Source organism: Phoxinus phoxinus, assembly GCF_949152265.1.
Source record: "Phoxinus phoxinus genome assembly, chromosome: 12".
Lineage (NCBI taxonomy): Eukaryota > Metazoa > Chordata > Actinopteri > Cypriniformes > Leuciscidae > Phoxinus > Phoxinus phoxinus.
Window position 1 is genome coordinate 34,124,047 of NC_136887.1, and position 18,075 is coordinate 34,142,121.

Genomic DNA, 18,075 nt, shown 5'->3' on the forward strand with positions numbered 1-18,075 from the left:
GTGTGTAACTAGACAAGACAGCTAAATCTAGATTGCATTTAGCATTATTAAAGTCTGCCACGTGAAATGCTGGAACAACACAGAGGATAAATGGAAGACAAATACCAGCATTAACTACAAAATACCTTCATTTGTGTAACATTGTTCAAGGTGCGTGATGAATTTCCCCACTGAGATTGTGAACTTTTACCATTAATCCTTTATTTGGTGATTAATTCTCTCCTGGGTTACGGCCAGTCTTCTCATCTAGATGCAAGCGAGGTGAACTGAGGCTAAAATACCAATGTGATCAATCAGGCAAAGCAAACACACGGCGGGTTTAAGTGATGGGGTCGGCTCGGAGAAGCTGTTAATAAAGACGGAGAAAGCCAGATCGAGAGAGCGGCGGGATGCCAGAGATTTTCTGTCAAGAGCAGCGCGGGTAAGATTTATCTCTCTACACACTTAATAAGCTGATGTTTCTGCTGAGCATGCGGGTATTTGTTGCTTTAATTGGTATAATTGCATGCTTATTTCTTTTTTTATATCTTTGTTCCCTGTGAAAACTGGTCTCGGAAGTTTGTCTTTTGTTTTAAAGGGGGGGTGTAATGCTCTTTTCACAAGATGTAAAATAAGTCCCCAGAGTGTGTGTGTGAAGTTTTAGCTCAAAATACCCCATAGATATTTCTATATAGCATGTTAAAGTTGTCACTTTTTGAGGGTGAGCAAAAACACACCGTTTTTGTGTCTGTCCCTTTAAATGCAAATGAGCTGCTGCTCCCGGCACAGGGGGCGGAGCTTCAACAGACATGCACTGAAAATGTCAATGTTTATGTTCAAACCGGAGTCAGACAATAATGGAGAGACTTAAAGCTGCAGGCGGTAAGTCTGGCAGATTGAGGGGACCAAAATTGTTAATGTTTACAACTCTCAGGCCCCTCCCCCACTAACACCGAGCACCCTCCCATCGAGTGCGTGTTCGTCAGTGCGTGTGCACTTATTCTCTCCGTCATCACGCTTCGTACAATCCAACACACCTGCGAACTTCAGGATCTGTGGCGTGTGCATGAACTGTGATTGACAGTGAGATCTCACACCCCCCTGCGCTGATTGGACCAGAAGAACCGGGAGCGGGGGATTTTTGGAAAACAAATAACAGGCTCTAGGTGGAGGGAGAAGCGGTGTTTTTTTCTATAACCGGCTTATTTATGTTGTTCTGTCGGAGCATAGCTTCGGTTTCAGTGAATATGATAAAAAAAATCTTGCCGACTTCAGCTTTAAGAAGAAGTGACAACATGTAGAAGAACAGGACATTTCTGAATGGTTAGTTGATGAATTTATGTAGATTATGTGTAGTTATCTTCTAGTCATTGATTAACATATTCTGTCATGATAATCTATAAATCATGTTCCGGGGGCGGGGTTTATGTAAATTCTAGGGTTGGTGATGTCACTAACGGGAGGAATGTCGTGTAGTTCCTACCAGCCGTTTCTTGTAGTCCTTAAAAATTATTTCTTTAAAAGCAAATATCTCCCTTTGCTCTGAACTTTGAGCGTTGTAACTTTGCAGATGTTGTTTATGATCAAACACACTGTAAAAAAATATTTTCATGATTTATTACAACTTTTTATCTTTTGTCAACTTCGAAAATCAACTTCGATAACTAATATGTTGAAGATAACATACTATTTTGAGTTTCTGTTTATTAAACCATTCTTCTTCATTGTATTAACTCAAAATTTTAATTACAACTAACTTGCTTTTTTAAGTTAAAGCAAAACATTTTTTTACAGTGCAGCAACATTACACACTAACTAAAGTTAGAAAAAGTGAAATCATAATCAGTTAAAACCTTTTATTTTTTATTTTGCTTCCGTAATTCGTCTCCCTTCCGACTAGTAAAAAGAAAACATCCAAAATACACATTCAAGTTATATTTACTTTATCTATTTACATATTCAGTAAAACACACACACAACAAACTTTACAGTTTTTTTTTCCTAAATATATACAATTCGACTGATTTATGTAACATTTTATTCTTGAAAACTTAACTCTAATACGTCAACAAAATAATATGAATTTTGAACCTGGTTTAATCCACTGTTCAGATTTCTGTAATATGCAAATGAATGCATTTTAATTATTAATGGACACAACATGTACTGTAATTACCTAGGGAAAATATTAGTATATGCGTACTTTAATGCTGTGGTTTCAATATTTGCATGTTTTTTGAGAATGAGGATGTTGGTGTCTGCCTAATTTGTCATTTAATCACGGTGCAAGAAGTCTTTACTAATATTATAATCCCAAAATAAATTCTCGACTGTGGCGTTTTAAACCGAGACATACGTGAGATTAAGGAGCTTGTGTTCTGTGACCTTTCTGTTCTCAGATCGGGTTCCTCCACCGGAAGACGAGCGGCTCGGTTTGAGTGTGTCTCCACGATTCTGTGATCCAGACTGAGTCCCTCTGAAGGTTTGAGTAAATCCCCTTTACATAAGCGTGCCCTTGCGCTGAGTCAAACTCTCAGACCTCCTGTGATTGGTCACAGGGTTCATCCTGTCGTCTTCGGTTTTCTTCAGCTGCACTGAGCTTTCATTTGGGAGCATCAGTCAGGTTATGTTTATTTAAACCACAAGCTTCCTCACGCAGATTAATAATAGCTACACTGTACAAAAAAAAAAAAAGTGAAATTTACAGCAAAGAAAGGCAGCTGTGGTTATCAGAGCTTTACCGTAAAAAAATATGAACTGAACTCATACGTTCACTTTACAAAACACACCTTCACATCTCATAATGAAGTGTCAAGCCTATTGAATAATTAATAAGTTAAAGATGACATTATGCTTTTTGTTCATTTTTCTTTAGTTTGTAATGTTGCAGTTCTTCTCTATATCAGTGTCAGTGTTTCTGAACTCCTGAAACGCCTCCATTGTAGTCTTGAGTTTCTTCCGGGAACGAACACGTCACAATATTCCTCATTATAATAATTAATGCGCAGAATAAAGGGGCGGGGCCTGGTTGAGTTAGTTAGTAGTGTGTTAAACTGGCGGTTATGGTGAGGGGCGGGACATTTCCCAAACACACTCGAAGCGCTCGACCAATCACAACACACTGATCCAGCCGACCAATCAGAGCACAGTGTGCTTTTCAGAAGGAGGGGCTTCATAGAGACCGGAAGTGAACAGAGCGTTACTGACAGACTGGGAAGAGAGGAGCCGCAACAATGGAGAATATGAGGAAAATAATCAACATTCAAGCAGGAAAACATGTTCTATAGAGCCTAAAACGCATCAAGACTCTGTAAAAGGGCATAATATGGCACTTAAGGTGAGAAAAACAGCTGTTTTTGCTCAAATAGAGGTGACGCTAGCATGCTTTTAAATTATTTGGGCACTTTGTGGTTTTGAAAAGCTCCAGGTGAAGCTCTGCAGGTGTGCTAGTTTAGGCATTAGTCCAAACGCGCCGCGTAAGTGTCTGTCGTCTCACGCTAGGTCATTATTTGTAGATCAGCTTCTGTTGGTTCTCAGTAGGGAGTGTCGTGTTTGCAGTAATCAGGAGGTAAGAACTAATTAGTGAATTTGAAATAAAATTGACATGATGCAGCAGGACGAAATGCAAGCTAACCCCCGATGAATAATTACCATATAGTATTTTGTAAAATAGCGACGTTAGCGCTTGACTTGAGCTCTTGTCCCTAAACAGCTGTATACCGCCGTCTAAAAGCAGTAAACCGTGACAAAGTGCTGTTCCCTCGAGTCTGATGGAAAAACACATCGGTTCGCTCTCTACATTAACGTAACATGAGCTGGTCCCAGCACAGATGTGCAATCTCAAACTCGCTGTGTGTTTGAATGTATAGCGCTATCATATTAAAGTGGATTTATTTTTTATTTTTTTCTAAAGTGCTGTGTGTGATGACAAAGACGGCAGTAATGATTCTTGGATAGAAAAATAATAATTACACATTTACGTTTCTTGATTTTAAAGTCACACTAAAAAACGTTTGCCTCTCCATCACTTATTGTAGAGTGCAAGATAACTACAATAAAACGATTATTGCAATCAACCAATAATATTTTTTCTCCAGCCAATTAAAGAATTTCTCTTTAAAGGTGAAGATTTTTTTGCTTCATTTTTGTTTTATCAATTAGAGAAAACTAGTGTATGATATACATTTTTTTGTGTGTGCAATTTTGCTGCAAGAGGCGCATAAATCACATGACTTTTAAACTTATCAGGACCTAAAAATCTTAATCTTGCACATGAAGAAGACAAGTGGCACTTTTAATGTTGCCTACGCCTGACCTACCGAGGCAGAAACGCAGTATTTGTGGCATGACCTGTAAACAACAATCATTACCACGCAGAATGTGCTTTCATGGTTTGTTGCTTTATCTCTGTTTACTGTAAGTGTACATTACCTTACATAACTGCTCAGTGCTCACACACACATGAATAACTGACTCCATATGCCAGAACTAATGTGTTTTACTCTCATCCAGCAGATAAAATGATGCAAATCCCTCAACAGTCCAACTTTCCTTTAATAACTGCGGTCCGGTACTTTCTACTATCTAATGTCCTCCCTTAAAGGATAATTCCGGTATTTAACACCTTGAGTCTATATTGTAGTTTGTTTTGGATGAACAAGAGTGGTGGACAACATTTTTTTGACAATGGTTCCTCTCTCGAGTTTTTGACTATAATAGAATTGGCCATGGACCCATTTAACATTGGAGTCAATGTGCATGTCCGAAAATGTCATTAAAACAGCCAATAATGTTCGTTTACAAAACTGTGCAACTCACCGAGTGATTAGTGATGTTAGTTGATGTTCCAGAAACAAAAAGTGTTGCGAAATACAGTTTCTGTCGTGTTTTATTCGTCATTTTGTAAAATCCCATTGTTGAAAAAATAGTTCCACTATGGCAAAATAAACGGATTGGAATCATATATTGCGACGCTATATTGTTTATAATCATCAACTAACACCACTAACCACTCGGTGAGTTTAACAGTTTTGTAAACGAACATTATTGGCTGTTTTAATGACATTTTCGGACATGGCCATTGACTCCAATGTTAAATGGGTCCATGGCCAATTCTTTTATAGTCAAAAACTCGAGAGAGGAACCATTGTCAAAAAAATGTTGTCCACCACTCTTGTTCATCCAAAACAAACTACAATATAGACTCAAGGTGTTAAATACCGGAATTATCCTTTAAGAAACAAACAAACAAACAAAAACGCATAAACATGTATGTGTGTGTGTGTGTGTGTGTGTGTGTGTGTATATATATATATATACATACACAGGGTGAAACTGGACATTTTTTTAATTAATAAATTAAATGAGAATATGGTGCAAAAGTTCATTTATTTCAGTAATTCAACTTAAAAGGTGAAACTAATATATTATATAGACTCATTACATGCAAAGTGAGATATTTCAAGCCTTTATTTGTTATATTTTTGTGAAATTATATATTGTGAAAAGGTTTTCATAAGCTGTAAGTCATAATCATCAAAATTGTAACAAATAAAGGCTTGAAATATCTCACTTTGCATGTAATGAGTCTATATAATATATTAGTTTCACCTTTTAAGTTGAATTACTGAAATAAATGACCTCATTAAGGTCTATTCATCATATATATATATATGAATGATGTATAGACAATAACCTACAAGGGATTGAATTGAACCGGGAGTATATATACTATATACAGAGAATAACAAGGAACTAAATAAGAATCACCTGATAATAATAATTATTAACCAGAAAAACAGACATAATCAGAAATCGAAACTAAACAGTGAAACTGGAACATGGGAAACACAACAGAACATCACAGCATATTTATGTCATTGCTGAAATACAGTCAATATGCCAGATCTACATTTATAATATTCTGTGTTATTTATAACATTATAATAATCACCTTTAAAACACAGGGGTAAAGAGAAAGTCACATTATAAATCAAAGTTACCTGCTGTAAATATTACTATAATAAATCTGCATACACAATGCAATAAACATTAATTTAACAACATAAGATGTAACATAAAACCTAATGTACATAATTGATAACAAAAAATTAAGAAGAAACAGTCATTTCGATTAGAAAAGTTCATTACACAAATACGACAGATTACTTGCATTTAGGGTTGCAAAATTCTGGGAATTTTCAAAGATGGAAACTTTCCATGGGAATTAATGGGAATTTAAGGGAATTAACAGGAATTTATGAGTATAAACGGGAATAAACTGGGAATTTTCAAAGTTGAGGGTTGGCTCTTCATAGGGAACTTAAATATAGTTGAGGAAAGTATATTTTAGCATAATTTTGACTAAAACAAACAGATGCCATTCAAATACACTTGAATATCCATGCCATTCCTCAATCACATGCACATAGCGCACTGCTTACTGCATGGCTATTGAGACCACACCCCCTACTCGTCTAGTAGATAGCAAGATAAGTTAGATGCTAAGTAAGCTAGCATAACTTTATTTACCACATAAGGCAGATGCTAGCTACCTCATGTGGCTGTTTTTCCTCTGCCTCCTACAATATGTTTTGAAGATCATTCCAGTTGTTTAGCTAGCCCAGGGGTAGGCAACCTATGGCACGCGTGCCAACACTGGCACGCTGAGGGTTAATCGCTAGCACGCGAGCAAAAGAGAGAGATATGTATGCATTTCATACAGATAAAGTACCTCGTACCTGCATACAGATCTACATTTGGAGGAAATCGTTCATCATAGTAGCACAGCTTGTTATATTAAGGTAGGAGTTATACATACTATTAAAGTGTTAGACTTAGAGCGTGCAGGTCTGACAAACCATTGGTGCGATAACTGCGCATCACGTGCACACAACCTGACCGCTTATGCTTGGTTCACACCAAACGCGAATAGAGCGTCAAATTCGCGTCTATCGCGTCTAGTTGGACGCTTTAACATTTTGAATCCATTCGCGCGTCCAAAGCGAAATGGACGTGCGAATGAGGCGAATTCATGTATACAGTGCCGCGCTAAATGCCTCATTCGCGCCGCAGAACCTCTAGACACGCGTAAACGCATCTTTACATTGACTTAACATTGAAATCACTCGCGCCAGACGCTCCATTCGCATTCCAGATAAAACTGGACAGATTGCATGTGGTTGTTGAAGTCACAAATGTAAATTTTACTCCTCCTAAAATGGTAAAAACGAAACATGCAAGTGCGTTTTATAATGGCTCACGGTACCCAGATATGACAGAGCTACCACAGCACAGCAGAGAAGTAGCTGAACATCTCTTCAGCAAGCCGACGCGCTTTGATTTTGATCTTGCTTTCTTTGACGTGAACGCTGTTAAATTTGCATATAGTGCAGGAATTAAAGATTAGATTTATATTCGTTTTCCAGAGACGGGTACGTTGTACAAAAGTAAAACATTTTATGAAAAGTTGCTTCAGAAATAGGCCTATTTAAAGTTCTGCACTATTTCTACGTTATCCATTATGAATATTTAAAAACTATGTGTATTATATACATATTGGGGTGGGGTTATGGCACAGTGAACTCTGAAACTTAAAAATGGCACTTCATGACAAAAAGGTTGCCGACCCCTGAGCAAGCCTTACTATTTATATATCTGTTCATGCCATTGCATTAGTATTCTTACAAGCTCTTGTCTTATTTTACAGAAAAATGCCACGTTATTTCCAAAATTCTCCAGCTTAACTTCCCATGGAAATTTACCAGAAATTTACCGAAAATTACCGGAAACTTACCGGAAATTTACCAGAAATTTACCGGAAACTTTTCAGAAATTTACCGGAAACTTACCGGAAATTTACTGGAAACTTACCGGAAATTTGCCGGAAACTTTTCGGAAATTTACCGGAAACTTACCGGAAATTTGCCGGAAACTTACCGGAAATGTTCCATCCCTTTGCAACCCTACTTGCAATTATAAAACATATATAGACATCAGTGATAGGGATGAAGTGTCATAAGTGTCTGAATCTTCTGAAAGTGTGTGTGCGATATGAGAGTGAGATTAACTTTGGCAAGTTAACTTCTGGTCAGGGTTAGTTACTTTCAGAGAAGGAAATGTTCCTGCCTCCTGCAGGGTGAAGATTGCATCTCGACATGTCCTTTGAATCTTCTGCTGAATAATTCATCAAATCCACAGCTGATTTTCAACATGGCACCATAATGAATGCCTGGGGAATGTAGTAATGAAGTTCTTCTGCTCCAGACAGTATAATATCTTTAGAAAATGTTCATCTCCAAATGCTTTTATTTTTATGTTCTATTAAAAAAGAAAATATTCACAGAAAACCAGAGATGCTTGTGTTGAAGTGACAAAATGCTCAATTTCTCCATTTGAAATGCATGTACGATATAATATGTTCATCACTAAGATATAAAGTCTTGTTTTCTGAAATAATGATCAAATTGACTAAAGCAATGACAAATATCTGTCTGTTAAAATTACTCTCTTCCTTCGTATATCTGTCTTGTTTTCCAGCGCAAATATCTAAACATTGTTAAAATGAGATTTACAATTACTGTAGAAACAAAATGACGGAAGATGTTATATATATATTAGTCTTGTTTTCTGAAAAATATATCAAATTGAATTGACTTTTTACTTGAAAAACAAGAGCAAATGGGGTCAGAAAAATAATCATGTTTCCTTCTGAACCCATTGGTAGATATTTTTCTTGTTTTAAGCACAAATACACTTAATTTTGATGATTTTTCCACTAACCAAGTCATTTTGCTTCTCAGGTAGATGTGTTTTGATTTAGGACTGGGAAACAACACAGAAATACTGAGAAAGAAAGTCTTTTTTTCTTTTTTTTGCCAGTGCAAGAAAAATGTAACTAGTTTTCCCTTTAAAAAAGGCCTATATTTTTTTTAACCCCATTTGGCAGGTATTTATTCTTGTTTTAAAATGATAAACTCACTTAAGTTTGACTTTTGCTTTTCACGTAAATGTATCTTAAATAATGTTTCGATATTTGTGCCGGAAAACAAGTGAAAAATAATTTTATAGGGTGTTTATTTTGTCATAATGATGTGCTAACTGTGCAGCCTGGTCTCATTGCTAATACGTCATTTTCAAAGATAGAAAACATACTTTTTTGTACGTTTGGATAGATGCTGACACATATAATATGGACATTTAAACGTAACATTATTACGATTTTACAGCTACAAAACGTTAACTATTTACGAATATTTCACATCATAAAGATATCTGTATAATTTCCATTTTATAGATAAATTTAAGATCCCTTAACCCTACTCCCAAACCTAAACATACCCATTTTATAATATAAAAATGATAAAATAAAGGACCGAGATGTGTAAAAAGATATTTTGAGCCACTAATCCTACTCCTAAACCTATACCCGTAACCATTTCTGAAAACTACATAACGTTAGGCTAAAAATTATGAAGAAAAACATAACAGACAGCCGAGTTTGCAGCAGAACAGAGCGAGATGTTATTATTTATGAGTATTACGACGAGTAAACTGCATTAATAAATGCGACTGAAAACACGTGAAGACAATTGAATGCAAGAGTCAAAACATTAATGCCACGATTTTAATATGCATAGATAGGAATACGTACAAATTTGTAAGTCAGTAGAGTTGTTCATACACACTAAAAACTCCTGGGTCAAAAATAACCCATAATTTTAACCCAACACAAATAACTCAGAAAATGGGTTGAAGAAATAACCCAGGAGTTTTTAGTGTAGGTAAATAAATTATGCTTTAGTCCTGTAAATACATCAGTATTATACGTTTCTGTGTGTATAAAACGTAAAAAAATGTACGTATGGTAGAAGAACTACACTTTACGTAAAACGACACGCGTATCCTCATGAGATCACGTTGACCTGTGCATTATCCCACTTTAGATCCGTGATGCAAGAGACATTGATTCGTTTTTGTTGTTGTTGCATGTTTGTTTACTTTGACGTCCCTCTGTTCACTTCCACGAAGCCCACTCAGAAACTCCCGGCGCTGCCAGATTCATGAATCAGAGCCCTCCAGAAACACTTCACTCAGATTTACATGCACGCATAAACAAACACATGCAAGAATTGCACAGACACAGAAACAATTACAGGCTCGGCGTTGTTTATATTGGAAACATGTTTTTTCATGCACAGAAAACGTTGAGACGGCCATCCTGAGGCGAGGCGAGTTCAGATGTAAAAATACCATCTATTTTCTAGGAAAACTGATTTATAATAATAATGTATGAACCTTTTACAGTAAAACATACCTGCGATACGCTCTGAGGATGTTATGCATTGATGTAAGCAGCCATAAATGGTGTGTTTATTCATTTTTAAAATATGCATTCATAAGATTTTATAATATATATATTTTTTTTAAAGAAGTCTCCTGCTCACCAAGGCTGCATTTATTTGCTCAAAAACACAGTAAAAACAATAATATTGTGAAATAATTTTCTATATTTTAAAATGTAATGTATTCCTGAGATCAAAGCTGAATTTCCAGCATCATACTTCAAAAATAATAATTTTTAACCCTGGGTCATTCTAACTTTGTTTAACGCACACATTAATGCCACAAAAGCCGCTCTAATCCTCCTGGCTTCTGGATTACAGTGAGAAATGTTCCTCTTTAAAAGCAGAGTTTGAGCGCAGGGTGCAAAGCCGAATGTATGAGGGTATGTTTCAAACATTAATATCTGACGTGTGTGTGTGTGTGTGTGTGTGTGTGTGTGTGTGTGTGTGTGTGTGTGAGAGAGTGTGTGTGTGTGTGTGGAGAATAGAAAGTGTTATGAATCATTCAACTAAAGTATGAAGAAACTATGAAGAAAAGTTAATTTCTTTATTTGTGAAACAAAATGTGACAGCAAATGTGTAGCCTATGGTTTGTTAGGATATGACAATATTTGGTCAAGACACAACTATTGAAAATCTGGAATCTGAGGGAGCAAAAAAATGTAAACATTGAGAAAATCTCCTTTAAAGTTGTGCATTTATGTTCACGATTGTGCTGCATTCACTCACAAAAATACATGTTTTATATATTTACGGTAGGACATTTACTAAATATCTTCACTTAATATCCTAATGATTTTGAACATAAAAGAAAAATAGATCATTTTGACCCATACAATGTATAGTTGGCTATTGCCACAGATATACCCTCGCGGCTCGTGACTGGTTTGTGGTCGAGTGTCACAAATGGACTTAGTTTTCTTCCCTGATGTCTAGACTTATGAAGTTAATATTCTGCTGTTTCTGATCGGTGAAAGAATATGAAAAGCTGGCCTTGAGTTGGTCAGAAACTGTTTTGTGAAAATAATCCATAGATTAACTCCAAAAGCCAGTTTCTTATTCATCGCAGTCTGATGTTCGAGTGTGTAACAGTCTGTGCTACATAAGGTCAAGGTCAAGGTCACTTTATTTATAAAGCACATTTAAAAACAGCCAATGCTGACCAAAGTGCTGTACAAAATTATCAGGTACAAAAACAACAACAAATAGAAACAGCAAACAAAAACATTTAAGCATACGTGTCCCTAAACTGACTCAAAAGCCAAAGAATAAAAATATGTTTTAAGACGAGACTTAAATGTCTCTGTAGTGGGGGAAGACCTAATAAAAAAGGGCAGTTTGTTCCACAGACTAGGGGCCACAACTGAAAAGGCACGATCACCTTTAGTTTTCATCCGGGTCTGTGGAATGGCTAAAAGGAACTGGTTAGATGATCTAAGGGGCCTGGGCGTACGGTAAGACTGAAGAAGATCTGAAATATACAATGGAGCCAATCCATGTAAAGCTTTAAAGACCAGCAATAACACCTTAAAATCAATTCTGTATTTGACTGGCAACCAGTGAAGAGAGGCCAATACCGGGGATATATGGTCCCTCTTCCTGGTACCAGTCAACATCCTAGCAGCCGCATTCTGAACAAGCTGTAAGCGAGATAATGATGAATGGCAGATGCCAGAGTAAAGAGAATTGCAATAGTCAATTCGAGATGATATAAGGGCATGAATAACAATCTCGAAGTCCTTGAGAGTAAGGAAGGATTTTATCTTTGCAATCGTCCTCAACTGAAAGAAACTACCTTTGACAACAGAATTGATTTGTTTGTCAAATTTTAAGGCTGAATCAAAGATAACACCCAAATTTCTGGCCTGAGGGTGCACATTTATGGACAAGGGACCCATTTTTTTAGATAATTCCTCAACTGATCTAGGGGAGCCAAATATAATCACTTCCGTCTTACTCTCATTGAGTTGGAGAAAGTTTTTAGCCATCCAGCTCTTAATATCACTAAGGCAATCAGATAGGGACTCCAGGGAATTGGTGTCACCTGGTTTCAACGGTAAGTACAACTGAGTATCATCTGCATAACAATGATATGAAATATTATGTTTACGTAAAATGGAGCCCAAGGGGAGCATGTACAAGGAGAATAAAATTGGACCCAAGATCGAACCCTGGGGTACTCCGCATGTGATAGCAGCCGAAGAGGAGGAACAGTCTCCGATATTAACGGAAATGGTTCGATCTTTCAGATAGGAGTGAAACCACTGTAGAGCAACACCCTGGGTCCCAACCTGTTGCTGGAGACGATCCAGGAGGATAACATGATCAACCGTATCAAAAGCAGCACTAAGGTCAAGCAATAATAAAACAGCACAATTACCAGAATCACCAAACAGCAGCAAATCATTCAGTACCTTGAGCAAAGCTGTTTCTGTGCTATGGTGTGCTCTGAAACCTGACTGAAAATTGTCCAACACATCATTTTCACTTAAAAAAGGAAGGAGCTGAGAAAGAACAACCTTCTCCAATATTTTGGACATAAATGACAATTTAGAAATGGGCCTAAAATTGTTAAAATCTGTAGGGTCTAGATTGGGTTTTTTAATAAGAGGCTGGACCACTGCATGTTTAAAAATGGATGGGACAGTTCCATTTATAAGAGAACTATTGATCACAGTTAACAGGCTGGGACCAACATTATCTAACACCTCTTTCAATAAACGTGAGGGAACTATGTCTGCAGGGGAAAACGTAGGCTTCATGTGAGACACTATACTTTTCAGTGTTGAGAGTGACACAAGCTCAAAACAAGTGAGAGAAGCAGGGCATGGGTCTAAATCAGAAGGGTCATGATCTGTTGGTGAAATACCAGATCTAATCATATCAACCTTGTTGATAAAGAAACTTAAAAAGCTTTCCACAACTTCGATAGTAACATCAGGTAGTACAGTAACATGGTTTAGTGCAGTGTTTATTGCACTAAACAAGGTTTTGGGACTATGGGCATTTTTAGCTATAATATCTGAAAAATGCTTTACTTTAGATGCCTTGACGGAGTGTTGGTAGGATGTTAGACAATCTCTCAGTATCTCATAGGACACTTGCAGCTTATCTTTTTTCCATTTCCTCTCTGCTTTCCTACACTGTAGTCTACGGGCACGAGTCTCACTGTTAAGCCAGGGTGGAGCTTTGACTTTGGGTCGCTTAAGTTTGAGTGGAGCAACATTATCAAGGATACCTGTAACTACGGTGTTAAACAGAGTAACTAGCTCTTCTGTACCCAGGGAGGAGGTTGACTCTATGAGGCTGGTAAGTGGAGAAGCTGTAAAAGCATTACAAAATTGCTCAGCAGTGGAATCATTCAGTGCCCGAATATAGCGAACAGGCATATGAGGTTTAGGTAGTAGACAAGACAGAGATGCATTAAAAATCACAGGTGAATGGTCAGATAGACAGGTATCATCCAACTCAACATTTAAAACAGGAAAACCAGATGATAAAACAAGGTCAAGCGTATGTCCCAATTTATGTGTAGGGCCAGTTACTGACTGAGTCAGATTAAATGAGTCCACAAGTTGTAAAAACTGGCTAACCAGTGGCTTTGATGGACAACAAACATAAATACCGGGTTACATTGAGCTGCTGATTATCAGTAGAGGCATTTGCTATGTTTCACATGTTTCACCTGAAATGAGCCTCAACAGAATAAAGAGCCACAAAAATGGCACCAAAATGACTAAAAGTGCCTCCAAAATTAATAGAAATGCCCCCAAAATGACTAAAACTGCCCTCAAAATTACAAAAATGCCCCCAAAATTACCAAAAATGCCTCCAACATTCCTAGAAATCCCCCCAAAATAAAAAAAAATGCCCCAAAATGACTAAAAATGCCTCCAAAATTACTAAATGCCCCCAGAATTACTAAAAAGGCCTCCAAAATTACAAAAATGCCCCCAAAATTACTAAAACTGCCCCCAAAATTACAAAAAATTCCCCCAAAATTACTAAAAATGCATCCAAAATTACTAGAAATGCCCCCAAAATTACTAAATGCCCTCAAAATTACTAAAAATGCCTCAAATTACTAGAAATGCCCCCAAAATTACTAAAACTGCCCCCAAAATTACTAGAAATGCCCCCAAAATTACTAAATGCCCCCAAAATTACTAAAACTGCCCCCAAAATTACTAAATGCCACCAAATAAATTATTTTTATGGAAAGTAATGCTTTAGTAATAGAACAAACTGCTATGAATGTCAAAGGATTATAAAGCAAAATTTCAAAGCAAGTGGCATTTCCAAACAAATGAGCTTTTCTCTTCCCTACCTTCATTTTTTTAGATAAAGTGTCTTTAATAAAGTGTCTTTTATTGCTTTAAAAAAATTTTTAGTCTTTTTTTTTTTTTTTTTGCTTTAAAATAATCTGGTGCTATCTCTTTGTTTTTAAAATGCCACTTGCTTTTTTATAATTATTTCATATTTTATCTAATACAATGACATTCATGCATGAAGTTTGCATAAATCATTTTGGGGCCACTGAACAAATATGACCTTTCTCCTCAGTTAATTCACAATAATGTCAAAACGCACAGTAAAATGCGAGACTTATTTGAATATATTATATTATGCGGAATAAAGCGTTTTTTAGCTGTATACTGTTTTTCTTACAGCTTCGAAAAATCATTTTTAACAAGATTATTGGACTACATATTACAAGAAAACACTATTTCAGTCTCTCTGTGTTGCTTGCCATTTCTTTGTAATTTGAGTGAAAATGTTTTCAGAGTAAATGCATCAATTTTCTTTTCAGTGCATTTTCTACTACAGAAATTAAAGAACAGCTCACCCAAAAATGTCATTATTTTCTGCCTTTATTCGCCTGATGTCATTTTAAACCTGCATGAATTTCGTTTGTTGAGCGTAAAAGAAGAGACAGTGCAATGTCAACACAATGGAAGTCAATATATGAAATATGCAAAATATGTTCTGCAAAAGAAAGAAAGTCACACAGGTTTTATTTTTGGTTTGACTGTCCCTTTAAATCATGTTTAGATCGTTACCATGGTCTAAATTACTCATATATTTTAGTCATGCTTCTTTAACTTTCTGTTGTTAAAGTTGATCTTCCTGTTTTAACTGAATTCCCCAGCAGTCGCTTTTCTGCAAGTCTCTGTACACAACGCGATCACACTAAATGCGTCTCTATAGAGAGCCTAAGTCCCTCCCCTTCCACCATGGGACCTTATTTTGGAAAAATATTGAATGGTTGTCAATGGCGAGAGACAACAAATATTTTGATTTTGTTTGAATCGTGCCCTGAATTACACATATGATGTTTGTCAATTTAAAAGATACATTTTAAAGTAAAAAAAAGTCGCAGTTTGATGTAAAACTGTTGAGGTATAAGACTGTGAACATACGTCATTACAAAGACAACAAACCCAAAAGGTTTGCAACCTGGCAACCTGAAGCTAACTCTACTGAAGCTAACTTTACTGAAGCTAACTCTACTGAAGTTAACTTTACTGAAGCTAACTTTACTGAAGCTAACTTTACTGAAGCTAACTCTACTGAAGCTAACTCTTCTGAAGCTAACTCTACTGAAGCTAACTTTACTGAAGCTAACTCTACTGAAGCTAACTCTACTGAAGCTAACTCTACTGAAGCTAACTCTACTGAAGCTAACTTTACTGAAGCTAACTTTACTGAAGCTAACTTTACTGAAGCTAACTTTACTGAAGCTAACCTTACTGAAGCTAACTTTACTGAAGTTAACTTTACTGAAGCTAACTTTACTGAAGATAACTCTTCTGAAGCTAACTCTACTGAAGCTAACTTTACTGAAGCTAACTCTACTGAAGCTAACTTTACTGAAGCTAACTTTACTGAAGCTAACTTTACTGAAGCTAACTCTACTGAAGCTAACTTTACTGAAGCTAACTTTACTGAAGCTAACTCTTCTGAAGCTAACTCTTCTGAAGCTAACTTTACTGAAGCTAACTTTACTGAAGCTAACTTTACTGAAGCTAACTTTACTGAAGCTAACTTTACTGAAGCTAACTCTACTGAAGCTAACTTTACTGAAGCTAACTCTACTGAAGCTAACTTTACTGAAGCTAACTTTACTACTGAAGCTAACTTTACTGAAGCTAACTTTACTGAAGCTAACTTTACTGAAGCTAACTCTTCTGAAGCTAACTTTACTGAAGCTAACTTTACTGAAGCTAACTTTCCTGAAGCTAACTTTACTGAAGCTAACTTTACTGAAGCTAACTCTACTGAAGCTAACTCTACTGAAGCTAACTTTACTGAAGCTAACTTTACTGAAGCTAACTCTACTGAAGCTAACTCTACTGAAGCTAACTCTACTGAAGCTAACTTTACTGAAGCTAACTTTACTGAAGCTAACTTTACTGAAGCTAACTTTACTGAAGCTAACTCTTCTGAAGCTAACTTTACTGAAGCTAACTCTACTGAAGCTAACTTTACTGAAGCTAACTCTACTGAAGCTAACTTTACTGAAGCTAACTTTACTGAAGCTAACTCTACTGAAGCTAACTTTACTGAAGCTAACTCTTCTGAAGCTAACTTTACTGAAGCTAACTCTACTGAAGCTAACTCTACTGAAGCTAACTTTACTGAAGCTAACTCTACTGAAGCTAACTCTACTGAAGCTAACTTTACTGAAGCTAACTCTACTGAAGCTAACTCTACTGAAGCTAACTTTACTGAAGCTAACTTTACTGAAGCTAACTTTACTGAAGCTAACTTTACTGAAGCTAACTCTTCTGAAGCTAACTTTACTGAAGCTAACTCTACTGAAGCTAACTTTACTGAAGCTAACTTTACTGAAGCTAACTTTACTGAAGCTAACTTTACTGAAGCTAACTCTACTGAAGCTAACTTTACTGAAGCTAACTTTACTGAAGCTAACTCTACTGAAGCTAACTCTACTGAAGCTAACTTTACTGAAGCTAACTTTACTGAAGCTAACTTTACTGAAGCTAACTTTACTGAAGCTAACTCTTCTGAAGCTAACTTTACTGAAGCTAACTCTACTGAAGCTAACTTTACTGAAGCTAACTCTACTGAAGCTAACTCTACTGAAGCTAACTTTACTGAAGCTAACTTTACTGAAGCTAACTTTACTGAAGCTAACTTTACTGAAGCTAACTTTACTGAAGCTAACTCTACTGAAGCTAACTCTACTGAAGCTAACTCTACTGAAGCTAACTCTACTGAAGCTAACTTTACTGAAGCTAACTTTACTGAAGCTAACTCTACTGAAGCTAACTCTACTGAAGCTAACTCTACTGAAGCTAACTTTACTGAAGCTAACTTTACTGAAGCTAACTTTACTGAAGCTAACTTTACTGAAGCTAACTCTACTGAAGCTAACATCTGTCATGTTTTCTACAGTCTTACGTTATAATCGTAACGTTACGCCGTGATGCCGGAGTGTGTTGTACCAGACTGCACACACACACGAGCAACGGTGACGTATAGTGCGAGACGAGAGATGAAGTTCATTGAGCGATTTTCACATTAAACTAAACGTTACTCTTCTGTTTTATGACAAACTGCGACTTTCTTGACTTTCATAATTATCTTTTAAATTGACAAACGTCATATGTGTAATTCAGGGCACAGTTCAGATGGAATAAAAAGATAAGTTGTCTCACGCCATTGACTATCATACAATATTATTTCAGAAATAAGGTCCCATGAGCCGGAAGCGGAGGGGCGGGGCTTA

At 36.5% G+C, this 18,075-nt stretch overlaps 1 long non-coding RNA gene across 1 annotated transcript in view; it reads left to right on the forward strand.

Annotated features, from left to right (window-relative positions):
* The first annotated feature begins 251 nt into the window (after positions 1-251).
* Positions 252-18,075, forward strand: part of LOC307008516 — a 47,738-nt gene continuing 29,914 nt past the window's right edge. The window contains exons 1-2 of the long non-coding RNA XR_013799845.1: positions 252-421; positions 2,379-2,461. This is a non-coding gene — a long non-coding RNA (uncharacterized lncRNA). The remainder of the gene's footprint in view (positions 422-2,378; positions 2,462-18,075) is intronic.